Raw genomic sequence first — 20,568 nt, 5'->3', positions numbered from 1 at the left:
TCCACACAGTCAAAGGCTTTGGCATAGTCAATGAAGCAGAAATAGATGTTTTTCTGGAACTCTCTTGCTTTCTCCATATGATGTATAATAGAATCCCTCCTAAAATTATTTTCCTCCTCTTCTTAGTCAAAGGAACTCCAAATGAACAAGGCTCGATAAATTAATGTTTGTATACACATCCAAATTATCTTCCAAAGCTGGAAAATGCAGTTTTCTAAGTGGCTTAAGTTGTATTTAGAGTATTTTAGAATCAGAGATCACTTTGTTGTTTGATTGCAATTATCTGTTAAAAGGTATGGTGTGTTTTAAGTCTTAGATTTAGTAATATTAAAAAAGAAACGAATTGAATTTTTATAATGAAAAAAAATCGGTAACAACTATAGTGGGAGAGAAATCAGTAACTCGAAAGAGCAATAATTAGGGGGAAAAAATCAGTACAGTCAACTGCAAGTAAGAAAACATGTGTTTCCCTGGCCGGGAATCGAACCCGGGCCGCGGCGGTGAGAGCGCCGAATCCTAACCACTAGACCACCAGGGAACCTAAATAGGTTTTCTCTCCAGGCCTATTTGGTTCTTTAAAAGTCTCTACGTAAACCGGACCAATGGCGGGAAAGATTGTTGACTCTAAACCCTGCCTACTTCTTTCCGGTTTCGGATTTCAGTCTCTGAAACTCCGGCAGATTCTCGGCGCTCTCAGGCTAGCTCAGCGACGGCTCTCGAGGGGACCTGCTGGAGCCTCCAAATCGAATCCTTTTCTGACTGCCACGCTGCAAAAGATGCCTGGGATTGTATCCGAATTACGTGACGTGTAAATATCTCTACCTGGACAATGTTAAAAGTACTGCCCAGAACCTTGTATTTGCTTTCTTATTTTCTCAGTCATCTAGCGGCTCCTTCTAAATCTAACCTCTTTCGGTATATGTCTTGCTGTCGTTCCTTCTCACGCAGTTGTTAAAATCCCACTAAACTTTTTAGGAAATCGAACGTTTGGTTGCCGCGGGCGGAGAGCGTTTCCCGGCGTAGAGCTCGGTGCGACCCTGCACACGACCTCGGCCCAGAGCACAGGCGTGTCCGCCTGGACAAGGAAGGGCTGCGTGGCCTTTTAGGACGCGACTGTTTTATTTACTGGGGAGTCAGATTAACGAAGCTAGGACGGCTGCGGATGTCTTGCTTAGTGAAGAACCCGGGCCTGTGCACTCGGGTCCAAGTAAACCGTTTTGCTTTGTGCTTCCCTTGCCTCCTGTTTTTCAAGCTGTTATTATCTGGGCAGTTGCTTCACTTCTTATTATGTCGAGAAAAGGCCAGGGAATGATGCAATTACCAAAGGAATCAAGATTTCAGCCCAGCCAGTTCAGAATCCCTCATGAAATAGGAGCAGAAGGCAATAGCATGTAACTCAGCTTTGCAAGTGACAACCGTTCAGGACTGATGTAACCCTAGAGACCCCGCTCCGCTGCAAGATGGAAGGAGGCTTAAGTAAAACATATAAATTTGTAATGAACTTGCTCGCAACATCCGGCGCCACTTAAAATTACAGCCTTCTTTCATCACCGTAGACGTTAGGATTTTTTCTTGTTTTCAGCAATTCAGAAATGGAGTTTAGATTCTTGATAAAATTTGTCAAAAATTATATAATAATACACTAACAGGAAGATTAAAATGACTTAATAAATAAAGATGGCAACCTCACCAGAAGAAATTTCTAAACGTAATTGCTATATTTTAGATGGGACCCACACTCCTTTCCTGTATCCAGGAATTTTTCGGAAATCGGGCGCTGTAGGTGGAGCTCTTACGTCTCAGTTGGGGATTTTCAGCGCTTACATGATAAGTATCTGGTTTTGGATAAAAAGATAAAGCAGATATTACTTTTAGAATGATTTTAAGTTGTAATAGATTTGGTCACAATCTTGTACAAAGCGTTAGAAAGAGCACAGCAAGAAACATCATTCCTCTTTCATCTCTTAATCATGTTTTCTGTCCAGAGCTGACCATTGTTAACTGTTTCTTCTGTATCCTCCTGGAAATCGTCTGTGCTATTTTAAATTGTTTTTATTTTCTATTTCCTGGAAATATCTATTTCTTTTTCCTCAAACTCTTGAAACATTCCAAACCTACAGAAAACTGCACGTATGGAACAATGAACACACATTGACCCTTCATCCATCTTGTGCTGATTTAGTGGCACCAGCATCCACTGTGTGACTTGTCCACTGAAATGTGGCCAGTCAGGGTTGAGGGGTTCCATAGCTGTTGAATGGATACTGGATTTGTAAGCTTTTGTATGGAAATAATTGTAAAAACTCATTAATAGTTGAGTACATTTTAAATGCTAATTGAATATATGAATTAAAATATTAAAACTTAAATTATTAATTTCTCTTTATTTTTTGTTTTTAATGTAGCTGATGGAATATTTAAAATTATACCTATAGCTTGCATTATATTCTAATTTATAGTACTAATCTGGATTCAACCATTGTCAATATTTTGCCGGAGAAGGCAATGGCACCCCACTCCAGTACTCTTGCCTGGAAAATCCCATGGACGGAGGAGCCTGGTAGGCTGCAGTCCATGGGGTCGCTAAAAGTCGGGCACGACTGAGTGACTCACTTTCATTTTTCACTTTCATGCATTGGAGAAGGAAATGGCAACCCACTCCAGTGTTCTTGCCTGGAGAATCCCAGGGACAGGGGAGCCTGGTGGGCTGCTGTCTATGGGGTCGCACAGAGTCGGACACGACTGAAGCGACTCAGCAGCAGCAGCAATATTTTGCCATGTTTACTTTCTGTTGATCTTTTTTCTGAACCATTTGAGGGTAGTTGCAGACACTGTGATATTTTCCTTTAAAATACCATACCTAAGAACAAGCAGTACAATTATCACACTTGGGGAATTTTAATTTTATACAATATTATTTATTATACAGTTCATAGTGAAATTTTCCAATTGTCTGACACCTTTTATACTTTTTTGTTTTTATTCAGGATCCACTCAAGGATTATACATTGTATTTGTCTTATTTCTGTAGTCTTCCTTTAATCTGAAACAATTCCCCAATTTTTTTTTTTTAACAGCACTGAATACTGGAGGACAATTGCTTCAGAAAGTCCTTCCGTTTAGATAAGTATTTCTTTTGTCAGGAAACTACCTTAAGTGATGTGTTATTCTCAGTAGGTTACATCATGATTCAAATAATGCTAATGCGTTATTTCTAATGGTAATTGTGGTAGACAGGATAATGAACCCCATGGAGATGTCCCTGTCCTAAGCTCCAGAACACATGGATATTACTTCATGTGACAGTAGGAATTTTGCAAGTATGATTAAATTAAGGAATTTGTGAAAGAGGGAGAGAGAAGATTATCCTGGATTTTACTTGGGTGGGCCCAGAATCATCACAGGGGTCCTTTTAAGTCCAGAAGCACTTTTAAATTCCAGTGATGTGATCCTAAGAAGACTATACCAGCCTTTACTGGCTTTGAAAATGGAGGAAGAGGCCCATGAGGAATGCAAGGGGCCTCTAGAAGCTGAAGAAGCCAAGGGAAAGGTTCTCCCCCAGAGCTTCTGGAAAGAAAGACAAACACCTGGATTTTAGCCTAGTGAGACCCATGTCAGAATTCCGCACTCCAGAACCATGAGATAATAAATTTGTGTTGTTGTAAACCAGGAAGTTTGTGGTGATTTTTTCACAGCACCGGTAGGAAACAAACACAGTAAGTTGGATCATTTGGTGAAGGTGTGTGCTATATTTCTCCTTTGTAAAGTTACCCTTTACACTTGTAATTAACAAATATTTTTTAAAAGAGCAAACATCACCCATGGGAGTAATATTTTGAAAATGTATGAATTTTCTCTTCCCCTGCAAAATCTCACCCAGTGGCTTTAGCATCCACTGATGATCCTTGCATGAATCAGTTACTACTGTGGTGACTGCAAAACGGTGTTATCATTCTCATGTAAAGAACTTTGCTTTCTCTCCTCTGTCTTTTTATTCTTTATTTTTAAAATAACAGTTTGGACTCACATTTTTTTATTTTTGTGCTTTTAGTCAATGTGTCATAATCTACTGCTGTCGTTATTCACTTAATAATTAAATTGTCCCAAATATGGCCACAATGAGTCCCTTTAAGCTTTCTCCAGTATTCTTTCAACATGTTCTACCTGTAAATTTTTTAGCATTTATTTGCTTTCTGACATAAGGTAGTCCAGGCACACCCAATACTTTGTAAATGATTTGGAATATTAACATCTTTAATGCTTATATCTTTTTAAATTTCCTTGTTTAAATTTTTACATAAGAATGGGCATCCTCTACATACTTTTCTGTAACCTTTTTATTAATTTCTTTTGAAAAGGTGTCCATTCTTTACATAGTTTTTTGATTATTTTATTAACTGTATTGTATTCCATTGTATAGATATTTTATCAAAGCAGTTTTATATCATTGGCCATTTAGATTATTTTCAATTTATTGCTGTTAAAGTACTACAGCAAATAACCTTGGCCTGATGTAATTTGGCGTTTATTTTTTATTGATTAATTGAGCCACAAATGACTTACCTTATAGAGTGCCAATTTCTAGCTGGAAAATGTTATATATTGGAAAAAAATCATGGTATCCGGCTCAAATTCAGTTCTAGTTATAATTTATGGACAACTCAATTTTTCACTTTGATTTCAAACAGATTCAGCTATTCTTTTTCTGTTCATTAATTTGTTGATTTGCTGAACAAATATTTACTGACGGTCTAATATATGTTAGTCACTATATTAGGCACAGGATGCCTGATCTTGAAGTTTAGTCTGTCAGGATTCAAGTAAACAAGCAATTACAGTTAGCAGAGTAGTGGATAGTATTGATAAAAGAAACATTTGACTGTACTTCAATTTAATAAGTTCATTTAATAGATCATCAATACACCATTTATCACACATATTTTGCTGATAGGAATATAAAATGGTACAACCACTTTGGAAAATAACTTGGCAGTTTCTTATAAAACTAAGTATGCACATTATATAATGACCCAGTCAGTTGTACCCTTAGGCACTTATACCAGAAAGTGAAACCGTATGTTCACATAAAATCTGCACATAAGTGTTTACAGCAGCTTTATTCATAATAACCTAAAACTGGAAACAACTGAAACACCTTCAGTGGATGAATGGTTAAACTGTGGTACACCCACACAGTGAAATATTTATTTAAAGAAAGAAAAACTATTGATACATATAATAACTTGGATAGATGTCAAGGGAATTATGCTGAATGAAAAAAAAGACAATATAAAAGGTTATATACTATAGATTCCATTTATATAGAATTTCTGAAAGTATATAGATGGGAACAGATTAGTGATTTACAGGAATCAGATGTGGTGGGGAGGAAGATGGAGGTGATGGTAAAGTATCTTTGTGGGAATGATAGACTGGTCCTGTATCTTATTGTGGTGGTGGTAGAAGGATCTGTACCGATGATAAAACTGCATAGAAATCACACACACACACATAAACACACAGAGGCAATGAGCTCTAAAGATTAAACCAGTGCCATTTTCTTGTTTTCATATAGTACTGTAGTTACACAAGATGTTATCTTTGGGGGATAAATAGGGGAAAACCCGGGCCTTCCCCGTACATTTTTTGCAACTTTTTATGAATCTCTATTTCCTTTGAAAAACTCCCTTTTCAACTTGAAAAAAGTGAAAGTGTTAGTTGCTTAGTCGTGGCTGACTCTTTGTGACCCCATGGACTATAGCCTGTCAGGCTCCTCTGTCCATGGAATTCTCCAGACAAGAATACTGGGGTGGGTGGCCATTCCATTCTCCAGGGTATCTTCCCAACCCAGGGATGGAATCCAGGTCTCCTGCATTGCAGGAAGAGTCTTTAGCATCTGAGCCACCAGGGAAGTCCCCTTTTTAGCTTACTGCACTGTAAATTTCTTTGACTCAAGTCCAAACAACAGTCACCACTTAACATCACTTTGAGTTTAGGGATTCATTTCAGAATTTTAGCACTATGTTATTTAAATAAGTTTTTCAGAAATTACTGAAAAATATAATGAATTCTTATATTTGGGCTTATTCTAAATAATCAGCTATAAGTTCTGCTCGCTAACAGGCACCTAGACAGCAATTCATTCCTATATATGTCAGTATTTCTTTCCCAATACGCTCTGGCAGGCTCTTCCTCTTTTAAAATGACAAGAAAATTTCCCGCTGCTCTTTAGACCTCCTCTTTATAACAGGCTGAGAGAAGCCCTGAACCTAGGCAGACCCACAAAAGAAGCTGTTTGCATTCTCCTCAAAACTCAAGATGGTTATCTATAATATTCTGGACCAATGACCCCAGTTGTGAAAAAGAGCCACTGCCTTCAACACTGTTAAACAGTGAACTCTAATCTGCTTCTGTAGGTGCAAGTTAACTTTCCAGCAGACCTCCCAGAGGTGGTATTTCCCTCCTATGGAACTCCTGTGTCTCAACCAGCCTAAGGCAGATGTGTGAAAGCAGGTATGTTTTTCTCTGTGCTCGAAAAAGCAGGATTGGTTTAACCACTAGAGAATGAACTGTCTTAGTGCTGGTAGATTAAATTTACTACCCAGTAAAAAAATCTCTTCAGGCCCTGTCCAGAGAATACTCCCAAAGAAGTTTCTTTCTGTGGTTGTGAGCTCATTACTTACTAGGGGGTTTTCATTTTGACAAAGTGCTGCAGCAGTATTTGCTTCTGTTTCTGGAATTCCCATTTCATGAGAGGTTACTAGTGTTGTGGTTAGAAACAGACACACTGGTCATACTTCATTACAAAACTATTCTTGGATAACTGTATAAGAAAAATACAGAACACAGTTGCAATAATGGTCGCTATTGTTTGGTGATGTTCTCTTAGCTGTGGAGTTCCTACTCACACCTCTGGAAAGTCCCTTGGGAGAACACCTGATGCCAGAACTCTGGGATAGGGGTCCCACTATCCCATTCCTACCCTGAGGAGCAAAAAAGAGGCAGACAAGTGACTCTGTTTTCCTCCTTAAGGGCTGAAGAAATCTCTGCTTCTATCTGCCCCAAAGTCTCAGCATACAGGGTTCTTTACCCCAGGAAAAACAACATGATAGTTCTACCTAAATTGTTCTATAATGGCCTCTACCCTGCAATAGAGATGAAAAAGACTGTTTTCATATTTAATAGAGGCCCTCAAAGACATAAAATCAGTGTTGCCTTATAATTTCTCATCAACTCAGTGTTTACTAAGCACTTTCTATTACCCATATACAGTGAGGAGAGTTAGGGTATAATTAAAAACAAAACAAAAACTTCCTTATAATAATGTATATTATAATAATACTATAAAAATACCTTTCTTGGAAGTCATGTTCTAGAATTTAGTCTAAACATCATTCATGGATTATCTCATGTAATTCCTATTGTTTTTGCTGTTGTTTAGTTGCTAAATTGTGTCTGACACTGGACTGCGAGGAGATCCAACCAGTCAATCTTAAAGGAAATCAGTCCTGAATATTCATTGGAAGGACTGATGCCGAAGCTGAAACTCCAATACTTTGGCCACCTGATTCAAAGAACTGACTCATTGGGAAAGACCCTGATGCTGGGAAAGATTGAGGGCGGGAGGAGAAGGGGTGACAGAGGATGGTTGGATGGCATCACTGACGAGATGGACATGAGTTTGAGTAGGCTCTGGGAGTTGGTGATGGACAGGGAAGTCTGGTGTGCTGCCATCCATGGGATTGCAAAGAGTCAGACACAACTGAGTGACTGAACTTGTGACTCAGTGGACTGTAACCTGTCAGGTTCTTTGGTCCATGGGATTTGCCAGGCAAGAATACTGGAATGGGTTGCCATTTCCTTCTGCAGGGTGTTTTCCTGACCCAGGGATTGAACCTGCTTCTTCTGCATTGACAGGCGGATTCTTTACTCCTGAGCCACCTGGGAAGCCCTTAATCGCTATGTGTGCTGTGCTGTGCTTAGAATTAGAAGCTCAGTCTTTTCCAACTCTTTGTGACTCCATGGACTGTAGTTTGCCAGGCTCCTCTGTCCATGGGGATTCTCTAGGCAAGAACACTGGAGTGGGTTGCCATGCCCTCCTCCAGCAGATCTTCCCAACCCAGGGATCAAACCCAAGTCTCCCACATTGCAGGTGGATTCTTTACCATCTGAGCCACCAGGGAAGCCCTATATTAACCTTGATATTTGGTACTGGTATCATCTGCCTTTTACAGATAACAGCAACAGAGGTTAAATTATTTACCCAAGGTCAGCATGTGATGGAGCTGAAGTCTGAAGCCAAAGCCTGAACTCTTAGAGATTACCCTGTTAAGAAGTACACATTCTACTGAGGTTTGATTTGTACTGTACTAAGACTGTACTAAGATTTCTGCCTAGTCAAGGCTATGGTTTTTCCTGTGGTCATGTATGGATGTGAGAGTTGGACTGTGAAGAAAGCTGATCGCCGAAGAATTGATGCTTTAGAACTGTGGTGCTGGAGAAGACTCTTGAGAGTCCCTTGGACTGCAAAGAGATCCAACCAGTCCATTCTAGAGGAGATCAATCCTGGGTGTTCATTGGAAGGACTTATGCTAAAGCTGAAACTCCAATACTTTGGCCACCTCATGCGACGAGTTGACTCACTGGAAAAGACTCTGATGCTGGGAGCGATTGGGGGTAGGAGGAGACGGGGACGACAGAGAATGAGATGGCTGGATGGCATCACCGACTCGATGGACATGAGTTTGAGTGAACTCCGGGAGTTGGTGATGGACAGGGAGGCCTGGCGTGCTGTGGTTCATGGGGTCGCTAAGAGTCGGACACGACTGAGCGACTGAACTGAACTGAAGATTTCCCAAATAAGTTTATATACTAAATCTTTTATCTCAATTAAAATTTCACTTTCTACTTAGAGCAGTGCTGTCCAAAAGGATTTCTTGTAACAATGGAAATTTCTATTCTCTGCTGTCCAGTAAGTCGTCTCTAGCCACGCGTGGCTCTTTAGCACTTGAAATGTGGCTAGTTGAATGAAAAACTACATTTTAAATTTAGTTTAAATGGGCACATGTGGCTAGTGGGCACTGTTTGAGACAGCACAGACCTAGAGCATAAGGAAATGGTTTATTTCTTTGGATTTCTCTGTAAAGACAAGGCTTAGGCAAATCAGTAAATGTCGAGTAAATGAAAAAGAATGAACAATAGTTAAGGGGGAATTTTCTCCCTCTTTAAACTGAAGGGCAGAAGTCTTTATTCTACCGAGACTTTCACTGTAATAAAATGTTATAATAAGCATGTGATATAGCCTGTAGTTCTAGAGCAGTTCATGAAGATAGTAAAGAGGATCCTTAAATTAGAAGCAATGTTTTTGAAAGGCTGAGAAACATTTTATAATTGATGGTTATTACTTTTAAAATATGTTTGTCTAATAAAAAAGATCACTGTTTAATTTTTTTCTTGACAAAATCTGGGGTCCATAGAGAGTAAAACAAAAGGGGACTCTTGGTGGAAGGATGGAAACAGTCCAGAATTGCAACTCAAGGGACATTTCCTGTACAAACTACAATCTAAAGCAGACCTCTTTACAAATGTTAAGAGTAAGCAACTGCCAAACCTCACTGAGTGACTTCATTCTTTCACTTATTCATCACATATATACGTATGTTAGTCAAGTCATTCTGAATATGGGGCAAAATATCATGAATAATAATAGGTACTTTTGAAAATAAAATCGGGCTGAAGATCAAATCAGAGTGTCTGGATGTGACCAAGTCTTGTGGCCTGTGTTTCCTGACCCATACACAACGCAGCTCCTACCCCGCTGGAAGTCTACTTAGAAGAATTCATCTCAAAAATTTTATCACGATTTTATCACAGCTTGTACTGCTATGGAACGTGTCTTTGCCAGTTTTTACATTAATCTTAGATTTCAAAAACGTAAAAGAAATGTGGGAGCCTCTCCGTTTCTCTGGAGGTCCCAAACCACGTTCTTCTGATTCAATGAAATCAGCTCTTTAAATTGCAGAAGTCTTATTTTCCCTTGGAAATCATTTACAAATAACATAATGCCTAAAGAAAAAAAAAAAGAGGAAAAATTCCAATTCCTTACATTCAAAACAAAAAGATGTAAACCCGAGGTCCAGTTTTATACATGTTCGGTGCAGAATTGGGTAATTATTCCATATTTTGCAAGACAGTCTAACGTGACAAGTGGCAACTGAAATTCCAAAGCCATCTCTGTGAAATGCTTCGCTTGTCTTCCACGAGAGGCTGTTACAGCATAAGCAGCAACAACAAGCCAGAGGAGGCCGCTATCTCTTGGGCCTGTGTGTTTGGCCTCTGACACACTAGTGTTATCGCAGCAGCTGCAGGCTCCACCATGAAGTCTTTTCCTTACATAAGGGTCAACTTCACGGCCAAATCCTCCTAGTCATCTTGCAGTGCTGGTCATGGGACCTTAGAAGGAACAGCTCCCCAGTGGGGATGGGAAGCTCACAGGCACTGGCCCGCAGCTGATGCCAAGCTTCCCAACCCAGGCTCCCTCGGGTCTTTGCCAAGAGTCAGCCTGGAGGGCTCAACTGCTGCAATGACAGCAACTTGGCAGCACCCCGGATGCTGTGCGGAGGATGGGAGCGGGAAGGGGGAGGACATGGGGGCCCCTCTGCGAAACACAACGCTGGAAAGGACAGAAGGATGAATTTATCGTGACCAGCAGTCCCCGAGCTACAAGGAACCTCAAGGCGTTAATGCTCGGGGAGACAGGAACTCGAGCTCTGCTCTCGAAGCCGTATTCACACTAAGAGTGGTGGCCAGCAGTAGGGGATTACCCGCCGGGGGCGAGGTGAGAAGACCTTCTTAGGTTCAGCCGCCGGCCGGCCGGCCGCGGGAAGCGCCACGAGCTCGCTCCCCCGGAGGCGTCACAAAGGGCCGCGGCCTGCGGAGGCCGCGGGCGCCGCAGCTCTCCGGGGCGGAGCCGCGGGGCCGGGGCTGGGGCTGCCAGCCGTCGCGGGTGCCCCCCGCCTCCCGGCCCGGAGGTCGCCGGGGCGGGGAGCATGCGGCAGCTGCAGCCCGAGCCGCCGCGCCGAACCGCCGAGCTCCCCGGCCCCGGTCGCGGCGGAGGGGCGCCGAGCGTGGCGCGGGCCGGGCGGAGCTAGAGGTGGGCGTCTGCCCCGCGTCGCACCACCCGCAGCTGCCCGCCTCCGGCCGGGCCCGGCAGCCTGTCGCGGCCGCTGTCCGGAGCCGCGGGCGGACCCGCAGGGCTGGCGCGAAGGGGAGCGGCCTGAGGAGTCCGGGCGGCGCTGGCCGCCGCGTCCACGAGCCCGGGCCGCCCGTCCCGCGGGGCGCGCGCCCGGGCGCTCCTCCCTCCGGCCCGGCTCCGCGTCACCGCGCGGTCCTCCCCCGACCCCTCCTCCCCACCCCGGAGGATGCGCTCCCCCGCGCCCAGCGGCAGAGGCCACGGCTCCCAGAAATGCGAGCTCCCGACGCCCTGCTCCGGGACCCGAGGAGCCGGCGCCCCCGCCCTGTAGTAGGTAGGTGGCGAGGCGGGGCCCAGCCCTGGCCGCCGCCCGCGGCTGATGCCGCCGCTGGGGAGGCGCGGGGGGCCGGGGCCGGGACCCGCGAAACTTGCCTCCCGCCGGAGCTCGGTGCGGCGCCCGGAGGTGTTCTAATGGCGCTGGGCGCAGCACCCCCGCTGTTAACCTGACGGCCTCCTCTGGAGCTCCGGAGGCCGAGCGGTGGCGAAGGAAAGCGTGACCCTTCCCCGTGCAGCCCCTGGGCCCGCAGGGGCCCGCGCTGCTTGCAGGGGCGGGGAGGATGGATCGGTGTGAGGGTTATTGGGGGATGGAGAGGGGGAGCAGCGCCGAATTTTCAGCCACTCAGGTGGATAAATGCCACTGTATTTTTTCGGCCTGATGAACAGATGCCTTCTTCCTGTTTTCTCCCAATGTGCAGCCACGCAAAGAGGTATTCTAGCGGCAGGTAGAAATCACTCAGGATTTTGATGTATTTCGGAGCTAGCTGATTGATACGTGAAAGTGACGTCCCCGATTCTTATAGTCAGTCATTTAGGGCCAGTTGGAGAAGGCCCCTTTAGAAATCAGATATTCAGGAGCGAGATGAGGCTGGGGAATTCTCGTGCTGCCTACCTGGGAGCGAGCCTTCCAGCTTTCGTGAAGAGATGTGTTTGGGAGCATGGCAAGTTTGATACAGGTGTAGGGAGTTTAGAATCTGCTGGAAAGATGCTCGGAGTCGGCCAGCAGAGGCAGCCTTGGGCGCAGCCTAGCTTCCAGCTAGATGTTAATAAGGTTTGTACTTTTGAGAAACTGGCTATAAATTGTTTCTTCTCTCCCAGGTGTAAAATCGTACATCAGAACGAACGATAACCTTTTGGCAAGATTATCTCTTCACAAGCTATCATTTTTAAATTGCGCATTAAACAGTAAAGTTTAGAGTCTGGGAAAGTGGATCATTGTACTCTCCGATTTTATTAACGTATTAAGGTTGAGAGCTCCAGGAGGACAGACTTCCTCTTGTTCGGTCTCGCAATCCCCTGGTCTGGTGCATAATTGGTGCTCATGGGTTATTTGTTGAATGAGCTGTGTTTCAGGCTTCATCTGAAGACAGTTTAGGTTTAAAACATATTTGTTTATTCTATGGTGGTTGAAGTTTAACTGTATTTTAAAAATTACTTCTTTGCATAAATAGTCAAATCAGTTATCTCAGCATTTAAGTTGAATTTTGACATTTTTAGGACCATATGTTTTCCTTTTTTAATATGTTATTAAATAAGGTTATTCTCCCCAAATGGTAATATAAGTTGATTTCATTTTTGAGCTTGCACTTTTTTTCTAATGGGTAATCAAACCTATTTTAATTAAACTCTAAAACACAGTTAAAAAGTGCAACTTGTGTAAAGGAAATTTCGGGTTACTCCATGAATAACAATGATTTGGTTAATAAGTGACATATTAACTTATTTTTCGGGTTGAGTTGTTGTGGTTGACCTAATTATAATGTATTTATTACAGGTAAAGGTAAAAATAAAACATTTAGAAGAGTCTGTGATTCCTAAATGATTCAAAATACATGATATAGATACGCATTTACTACAGTATGGGTTTCTCTCACTATATAAACATATCAGTTTTCAAGTTTGAGAACCAAAGTGGTTGTGAAATCGAGCGTTGGAAGGTTTGTTTCCTTTCTCCTTTTTAATTTTATGTTATCTTGAAATCATCAAGGATAACTGCATTACATTTCATTTGCCTTATTTTTGCACTATGCTATTTCCAGTTTTGTTTTTATTTTTCCATTATGTAAGTTTTATGAGTCAGTATTAACCTTTTTTCACTTTAACAAAATTATCTGAAATGATCCAGTCACTTATTATCTTTCCTTTTTTATCATTTTAATACTCTTCACCATCCTTATTACATATTACCCCAAAGACTTATTTCCACAAAAGTATGGTAAACCCTAGTTTATTACTATTGCTCCTCCAGCCTGCTTGGGGCTCTTCCTAGATGGGGAGGAAATAACACTTTTATGTAAAAGGTGGCGAGACTGGGCGAGCCAACAGTAGGAGGGAGTTTATGAAAAATACGTTATGATTTATTTGAACAGAGCAAAAATTCTCCCATGACATAAAGATAGCTACGTTTTGTGCATGTTAGATTTGTAATAAAGAATATTGAGCAGTTAATTTACATCAATCTTTTTTTGCTCATTCTAAACTTCTTAAAAGAACCCTCCCCTGCAGTTACATTAAACTCTCTTTGTTGCAGATAGCTTGATTGTGCTGGCACTCTTGGCCTTGGAATCAGTTCCTAATGTCAGAATGAAAGAGGCGTTTTTCTCTCTGAGACCTGCATCCCAGTGCACCGCGCCTCTGCAATTGAATGACTCAGTACCTGGGTCCCGACCACTGAGCCCCCTGGCACCTTGCCTCCACACGCACCACTGTAATTCAACCCTAAGACCTGGATTTACTCTATCTTATTTTTCTTTCTTTCCTAAGGTTTTATTACCAAAACCCCTATCTCTTCCTTGCTAAATGTCACTTGTGTGCATGCGTCCTAAGTAGCTTCAGTTGTGTCCAACTCTTTGCGACCCCATGGACTGTAGCCCTCCAGGCTCCTTTGTCCATGGGATTCTCCAGGCAAGAATACTGGAGTGGGTTGTTATGCCCTCCTTCAGGAGATCTTCACAACCCAGAGATGGAACCCACATCTCCTTTGCCACCTGCATTGGCAAATGGGTTCTTTACCAGTAGCGACTGCTGGGAAGCCCACTAAATGTCCTTACTGTCCTTTTTTTTTTTTTAAATCTCAATCCATAATTTTGTTATTGTTTACATCCGGTAACATCCACTCAATTCACCTATGTTAGAATGAGCATTGTTATGGTTGCAGAAAAAGTAGAGAAAAAATTTATATTATCTTGAGTTTCAAATGTGGGGAACTAGTGGATGAAGAATAATTGTTGTATACTAATCTCTCTTTAATGGTGGTATAGAATGCCAGGGACTATGACTTGTCTGCTCATAAATTTGATCAGAAGCTTATATGAAAGAACTGTTTATATAGAGAGCGGCTGAACAAAGGCTGTGATGTCCACCCATTCCCCTCCAGTTCTAGGTGTTAGGCCATGTGTGAAGCCAGATCTTCAGAAACTGTGTACTTTGCTTACTTTGTTTTGCATTCTTTGCACCCCTCCCCCCAAATTGTGCTCACAAGGAAGCGTTCTATTAATAAAGACAGTCATAAGAAACCTACTGTTAAGTTACTTAAGAGATGTGGTTATTAAGATCATAGTTCATTCTACAGCTCCTATTTGAAGACTCATGCAAGAAATTCCATTCAACTCTAAATGCCAAAGAAAAGCTTTACCTCCCCTGAATAATTATTGAGTGTCCTTTTTTCTTTTCATCATGAAGAACTAGAATTAGATAATCGATTAAGTTTCCCTTTCTGCTTTGCAACTAGGAAACACAGAGTCAAATTTGCAACTTAGTTTTAATAACCCTGTAAAAACCTATGAGCTAATATTGATGATCTAACTCTCCCTTTGGTCTTGAGTTTCTGTTCTACCGTCTTTTCTTATTCTGATTTTTTTACCTAATAGAGTTTCCTGTTTTATTGAATTTATTATTTTAAACTGACTGAGAACATCTTTTGTAGAACAAGTCAAAATATAAAACATAAAAGCAGTGAATGGAAACATTTGCAGAATTGATCTTTGGATCAGTATGTTTTGATTAATAAGTTTAATAGGTACCATTAAATATGCTTTGAACAAGTATTACAAGTTTAGTATATTTGAGCTTTATGGCCAAATGGGAAACAGTGTTCCTATTTAGTTTTGCAAAGCTAAGATCCACTTATTTTTTAACTATTAAATTTATGTCTGCTATTGGCTAATTTAAAATTGGTCAAACCATTCACTTTAAGTCAGTTATTTCTGGAGTACCTGCTTTATATGCTGTCACCAGGCTGAATAGGAGATTCATTCTATTTAATTAAAAAAAAAAAAGCTCCAATACTTTGGCCACCTCATGCGACGAGTTGACTCACTGGAAAAGACTCTGATGCTAGGAAGGATTGGGGGCGGGAGGAGAAGGAGACGACAGAGGATGAGATGCTGGATGGCATCACCGACTTGATGGACATGAGTTTCAGTGAACTCCGGGAGTTGGTGATGGACAAGGAGGCCTGGCATGCTGTGATTCATGGGGTCGCAAAGAGTCGGACACGACTGAGCAACTGAACTGAATATAGGCTAAATAACTGAATAAAGCCTATATTAGCTCAACACTCACCACACTGGACCTCATATCTGATCTCTTTCACATCAGTAATTTATTTGATTCATCTTAGTTTTTAGTAAATCATAGAGATTCTTCTTTGAGCTCTTATCTTAAAATTGAGAAGATTGAGCTCCCTGAGTTAATTGATCAGACTTTCTTCATTCTGGTATTTTGACAACTATGTGTTAAGTTGATTGAATGTAACCAAGGAAATAGTTGTTTATTTACATCTGTATGGTGTCCACTTCAGTTTCATACATTTATCACCCCGGTCAACAGAGAGACTGGCCCTTCTCACAGAACAGTCATGGGTGCAGTCCAGGAGCCTTTGAGGTAAAAATAATCTGAATTCAGAAGTGCGACTTGAAACACTGAGAGGGGGTTTGGAGAGAAAAAATTAAATTTTTAAATAGAGGCATCTCATTATGATAAGCTCATGTCTTTTTAAAAAACGTTTTATTTTTATAGTAGGCAATACCTTCGTGTGATTGAAAAGGTACCAATGGGTAGACAGTGGGAAGGATGCCCTCTCGTCCTCTTTCTTGGTTGCCCGCCTCGCTTGACCACTGGCAATCAGTGTTATCAGTTAATTGAGAATCCTCCCAGAGACACTCTGTGCATACATTGATACAAGCAAATGTGAATGTTCAGCCTGTTTGTCTCCTAATCATTTCTCTGATTCCCGTCTCTCCATTCCCACTGCTCTTGTTTGGCTCCTGAGATGCTTTGGACTGTTGCCTGCACTTCACTTTCGCCTACATTTCAGCCAGTCTTCCTTTTACACATCCCTTTTCATTCTACTAAAGGATCCCAGTCTGCACAGAAAGGAGTCCAGCATGACTCAGCCTGGTCTTGTGGCCCCCGAGGAATTCATCTCTTATCCCCTGCCCCTCCCTGTCATGCATTTGGCGCACAGTTTTTCTTAACTCATCTCCCCATCCCCAATCAGGGATACTTAAAAAAATGTATCTGATGAAAGCTCGTGGTCTCATCAGACACTGAACACACTGCTTTGCCTCTGTGTCCTTGTTTACAGACCCCAAGTTCAGAATCTCTATTTTGGTAACACAGAACTGTTTGTCACTTCCTGCACATGCATTGCATATGATTTTTCTTCTCCAGGCCATTTCCTCTGCGTGGAACACTTGTCCTACTATTTTCATTAGCAGGCCACACTCATTTCTGTTATCATCTCTACAGACCATTCTTGGTTGAGATCCCAGAAACTCATGGAGCCTTCTATATGTAGTGTAGCAGGTAGGTGCCCATACTGGGAACAGGCATTTCTCATCAATAGCAGAACTGCCTTTATAGTAGAAAAATAATTGTGATTTTGGATAACATGCTCTGATGGGTCAAAAAAAAAAATTGAAGGTTGAAGCTTTATTTAACTAGTCATCTCTCTACTACTCATTGCCCAATGCTCAGTAAAATACATGTCCATACGATTTATTTTCTTTAGCATCCCTACCTTACTTTACTAATTCTCTTCTCAAACTTTGTGTTAACACTCACTTAAAAAAAAACCTCCATATTTATTATGTCCCTGAGAGAGAGAGTGTGTGTGTGCATGTGTGTGTATGTATTGCCTCTGCCTCTGTAGCTGGTACATAAAGGAGTGGAACTCTCCAAGTATGGGGTTACCCTTAGAAAATCAAAAGTGTTAACCGTCAGTCCTGATAGATGACATGAATCGTCTGGACTGCTAAGTATGCAAATGTGGTATTTTTCTTTCCAAGCCAGGTAATCAGAGGGTGTCCTATTGCAGAGTGTCTGGTATGAGGTAGATTGTTAACTGATTAACAGAGGGTTTAGCAGGTAAGAATTTAATCGCTTTCGTTCCTCACTGTTCCGGTAGAATCCTCTGACTAGTGGATGATTCTGATCACCAACCACTCTAGCCATGTAGAACATAGGAAACATTTGTGAGACTGCTCCGTAGGTGTGAGATCCCTTGAGAGCTTTGATTTTCCTTCTGTAATTCTGACTTCACTAAGCAAACATCCCTGGTGGCTCAGACGGTAAAGAATCTGCCTGCAGTGCAGGGGACCCAAGTTCGATCCCTAGGCCGGGAATGATCCCCTGGAGAAGAGAATGGCATCCCACTCCAATATTCTTGCCTGGAGAATTCCTTGGACAGAGAAGCCTGGCAGGCTATAGTCCATGGGGTTGCAAAGAATCAGACACGACTGAGCAACCTACATACACTTACAAGCAAACATCAGGTTTACTGATTTGTGTTCCCAGACATGTTGATATGAGAAATTGAGTGTCTCGAGTACCGTTAATGACTGTGCCAGCCTTTGGATAAGTACAGCCCCTGCTGTGTGGTATAAAGCACAGTTTCAGGCTGTTAGTGTGTTGGGTGGAGAAGGCAATGGCAACCCACTCCGGTGTTCTTGCCTGGAGAATCCCAGGGAGGGGGGAGCCTGGTGGGCTGCTGTCTATGGAGTCGCACACGACTGAAGTGACTTAGTAGCAGTTTGCTGGGAGAGCCTGCTCAGTCCTTATGGCCCCAGGTGTTTACAGCTGAGCCTTCAGCCCTGGGTCCTGGTGATTCCCCTGAGGTCCTTGCCTGTCTATAGGCTCCCATTGAAACAGCTAGTTAGCAACCCTCTGGTATCTTTTAAAATAGCTTCAATTGAACACATTTTACTAAGAATTCTAGGAAGGAATCCTTTGAGTCCATTTGGGCTGCTATAACAAAATCCCATAGACTGGGTGGCTTATAAGCAGCAGAAATTTATTACTCACAGTTCTGGAGGCTGGAAGTTGGAGATCAGGGTGCCAACATGATCAGGTTCTAGTGAGAGCCTTCGTTGAGTTGTAGACTCAGGGGCTTCTTATTTGTGTCCTCACATGGTGGAAGGGGCTGATCATCTCTCTGGCCTTCCTTTGTGAGGGTGCTAATCCCATGAGGGAGGGTCCCTTAGGACCTAATCACCTCCTCAATGTCCTACCTCATGCCATCACCTGGAACATTAGGTTTTCAGTGTATGAATTTGGGGGTGGGGATGGCGGACATAAACAATCTACATAGTGGGAATAGAAAGCTCACAAAGCAGGGACTACAAAAGGCCAAAACATGAAAAAGTATTCACCTTCATTACATCAAAGAAATGCAGATTATAATTAGATTATAGAAGTCCATAATAATGGTGAGATTGGGTTATTTTCCTTTTCACAGGTGGTAAGAGGTTATATGGGGATATTATGCCTTTGATGGAGAGCAGTTCAGCTTGTAGACTCCCTTGGCCCCCGTGACCCCAGTGATTCTGTTCTGTTGCTGTTTACTCACTAAGTCGTGTCTGACTCTGGGCCCTATGGACTGTAGCCCACCAGGCTCCTCTTTTCATGGGATTTTCCAGGCAAGAATACTGGAATTGATTGCCATGATTCTGTTCTGAGTACATCCTTAAAGAAATCAAGCTTAGTTTCAGTGATAAGTACATTGTCTCTGGGAGGCAGGTGGTATGGTAGATGGGTTAAGAGTGAGGATGCTGGAGCCAGTTACCTGGCTTAACGTTCTTTTTCACCGTTTATCAGGTAGGTGAGCTTAGGCAAGTTAATTTCTCTTTGATTTTCTCATCTGTGAAATGAAGATAATAATAGTATCCACCTCTTGTGTTGAGAATTAACTAATAAGTTAATATATATAAAGTACTTGAAATTCTGTCACAGAATAAGCAACTATATAAGTATTAGTTATCAGCAAAGTTGATATTGTAAAAATTGGAGTTTTTTTTAAGAGATAGTATACCGAACTGTATACACAAAAAGACCCTAATTTGCTTCATAAATGCAGCTGCATAGCAGAAAAGACAGGGAAGTGACAAAACATTGAGACTTTTGTCCCCAGTAATGGTATATAGCAATTTCCATTTTCACAGTTTATTTGTGAAATATTTCACATTTATTTATCGTAAGTATTACAATGATAGTTGTTAGAAATAATTAAAATTAATATATCATAGGACTTATATTCTTGAGTTTTCTTTATAAAATGCATATTCATTTTGACATATTTTACTTTCTCTTCCTCTTTTCAAAGCTGCTAATATTTCACTTCCTCCACATGTTCACCCACACGCCATCTGCTTGATATTTTCTTGCATTTAGCTTGCTTGCTTGTTTTATGTATAGATCAGCCTCAAGGCTAGTTCTTCAAGAATAGGTAGACCAAGTGAAATGATTTATGAGACATTCATTGTGGTGGCTTTCTCATGGAAACTGAAGCCAGAGAATGCTGCTTAGGCAGTGATGGCATTGTATCCTGGCATTATATCATCTCCGCATCTTGGGCTCCCAGCCTTATCTCTGTAGCCCCACCTGCATACACTCAGCAAGTTAGTAGGATCAGAAGGCTTCTCAGTAACCCTGACAACCATGTGGTAATTCCTGCCTTCAGGCTTTTGACTGCCTGCTCTATCTGAATTTCCTCATACATGTCTTCCTTGAAAGCCAGTATTCTGTACCAGGTTGCTATTTAATTCCATCAACACTTTCTAGGACATCTACTTTACCCCTAATTTCATTTTCTTTCGGCACTTATGATTTGTACTACAAATTAAATACAGGTTTGCTTTACAGCCTATAGCTCACCGCAGTGACTCAGCAGTAAAGAACCTGCTTGCAATTCAGGAGACCTAGGTTTGATTCCTGGGTTGGGAAGATCCCCTGGAGAAGGGAATTGCTTCCCACTCTAGTATTCTTGCCTGGAGAATTCCATGAACAGGGGAGCCTGGTGGGCTACAGTCCATGGGGTCGCA

At 42.0% G+C, this 20,568-nt stretch overlaps 1 protein-coding gene and 1 non-coding gene across 7 annotated transcripts in view; one reads left to right on the top strand and one right to left on the bottom strand.

Annotated features, from left to right (window-relative positions):
- Positions 1–466: 466 nt before the first annotated feature.
- TRNAE-CUC (transfer RNA glutamic acid (anticodon CUC)) lies at positions 467–538 on the bottom strand. The gene has a single exon. It is a non-coding gene; the product is annotated as a tRNA-Glu (tRNA).
- A 9,988-nt stretch (positions 539–10,526) lies between these two features.
- NCOA7 (nuclear receptor coactivator 7) overlaps positions 10,527–20,568 on the top strand; it is a 154,496-nt gene continuing 144,454 nt past the window's right edge. For 2 of the 6 annotated variants that reach the window (XM_088840561.1, XM_055433828.2), the window contains exon 1: positions 10,527–10,837. The gene's annotated coding sequence lies outside the window, so the exon portion shown is untranslated. Of the gene's footprint in view, positions 10,838–11,398; positions 11,526–20,568 lie in introns of those variants that run through there. The other 4 variants (XM_055433829.2, XM_088840559.1, XM_088840562.1 and 1 more) reach the window with 3 other exon arrangements.

The sequence above is a fragment of the Moschus berezovskii genome, chromosome 10 (genome assembly GCF_049115385.1).
Source record: "Moschus berezovskii isolate FMDL1 chromosome 10, NW_MosBer_1.0, whole genome shotgun sequence".
In the NCBI taxonomy this organism is placed as follows: domain Eukaryota; kingdom Metazoa; phylum Chordata; class Mammalia; order Artiodactyla; family Moschidae; genus Moschus; species Moschus berezovskii.
The sequence above is the reverse complement of the archived record's forward strand: the minus strand, read 5'-3'. Positions and strand labels throughout refer to the sequence as shown.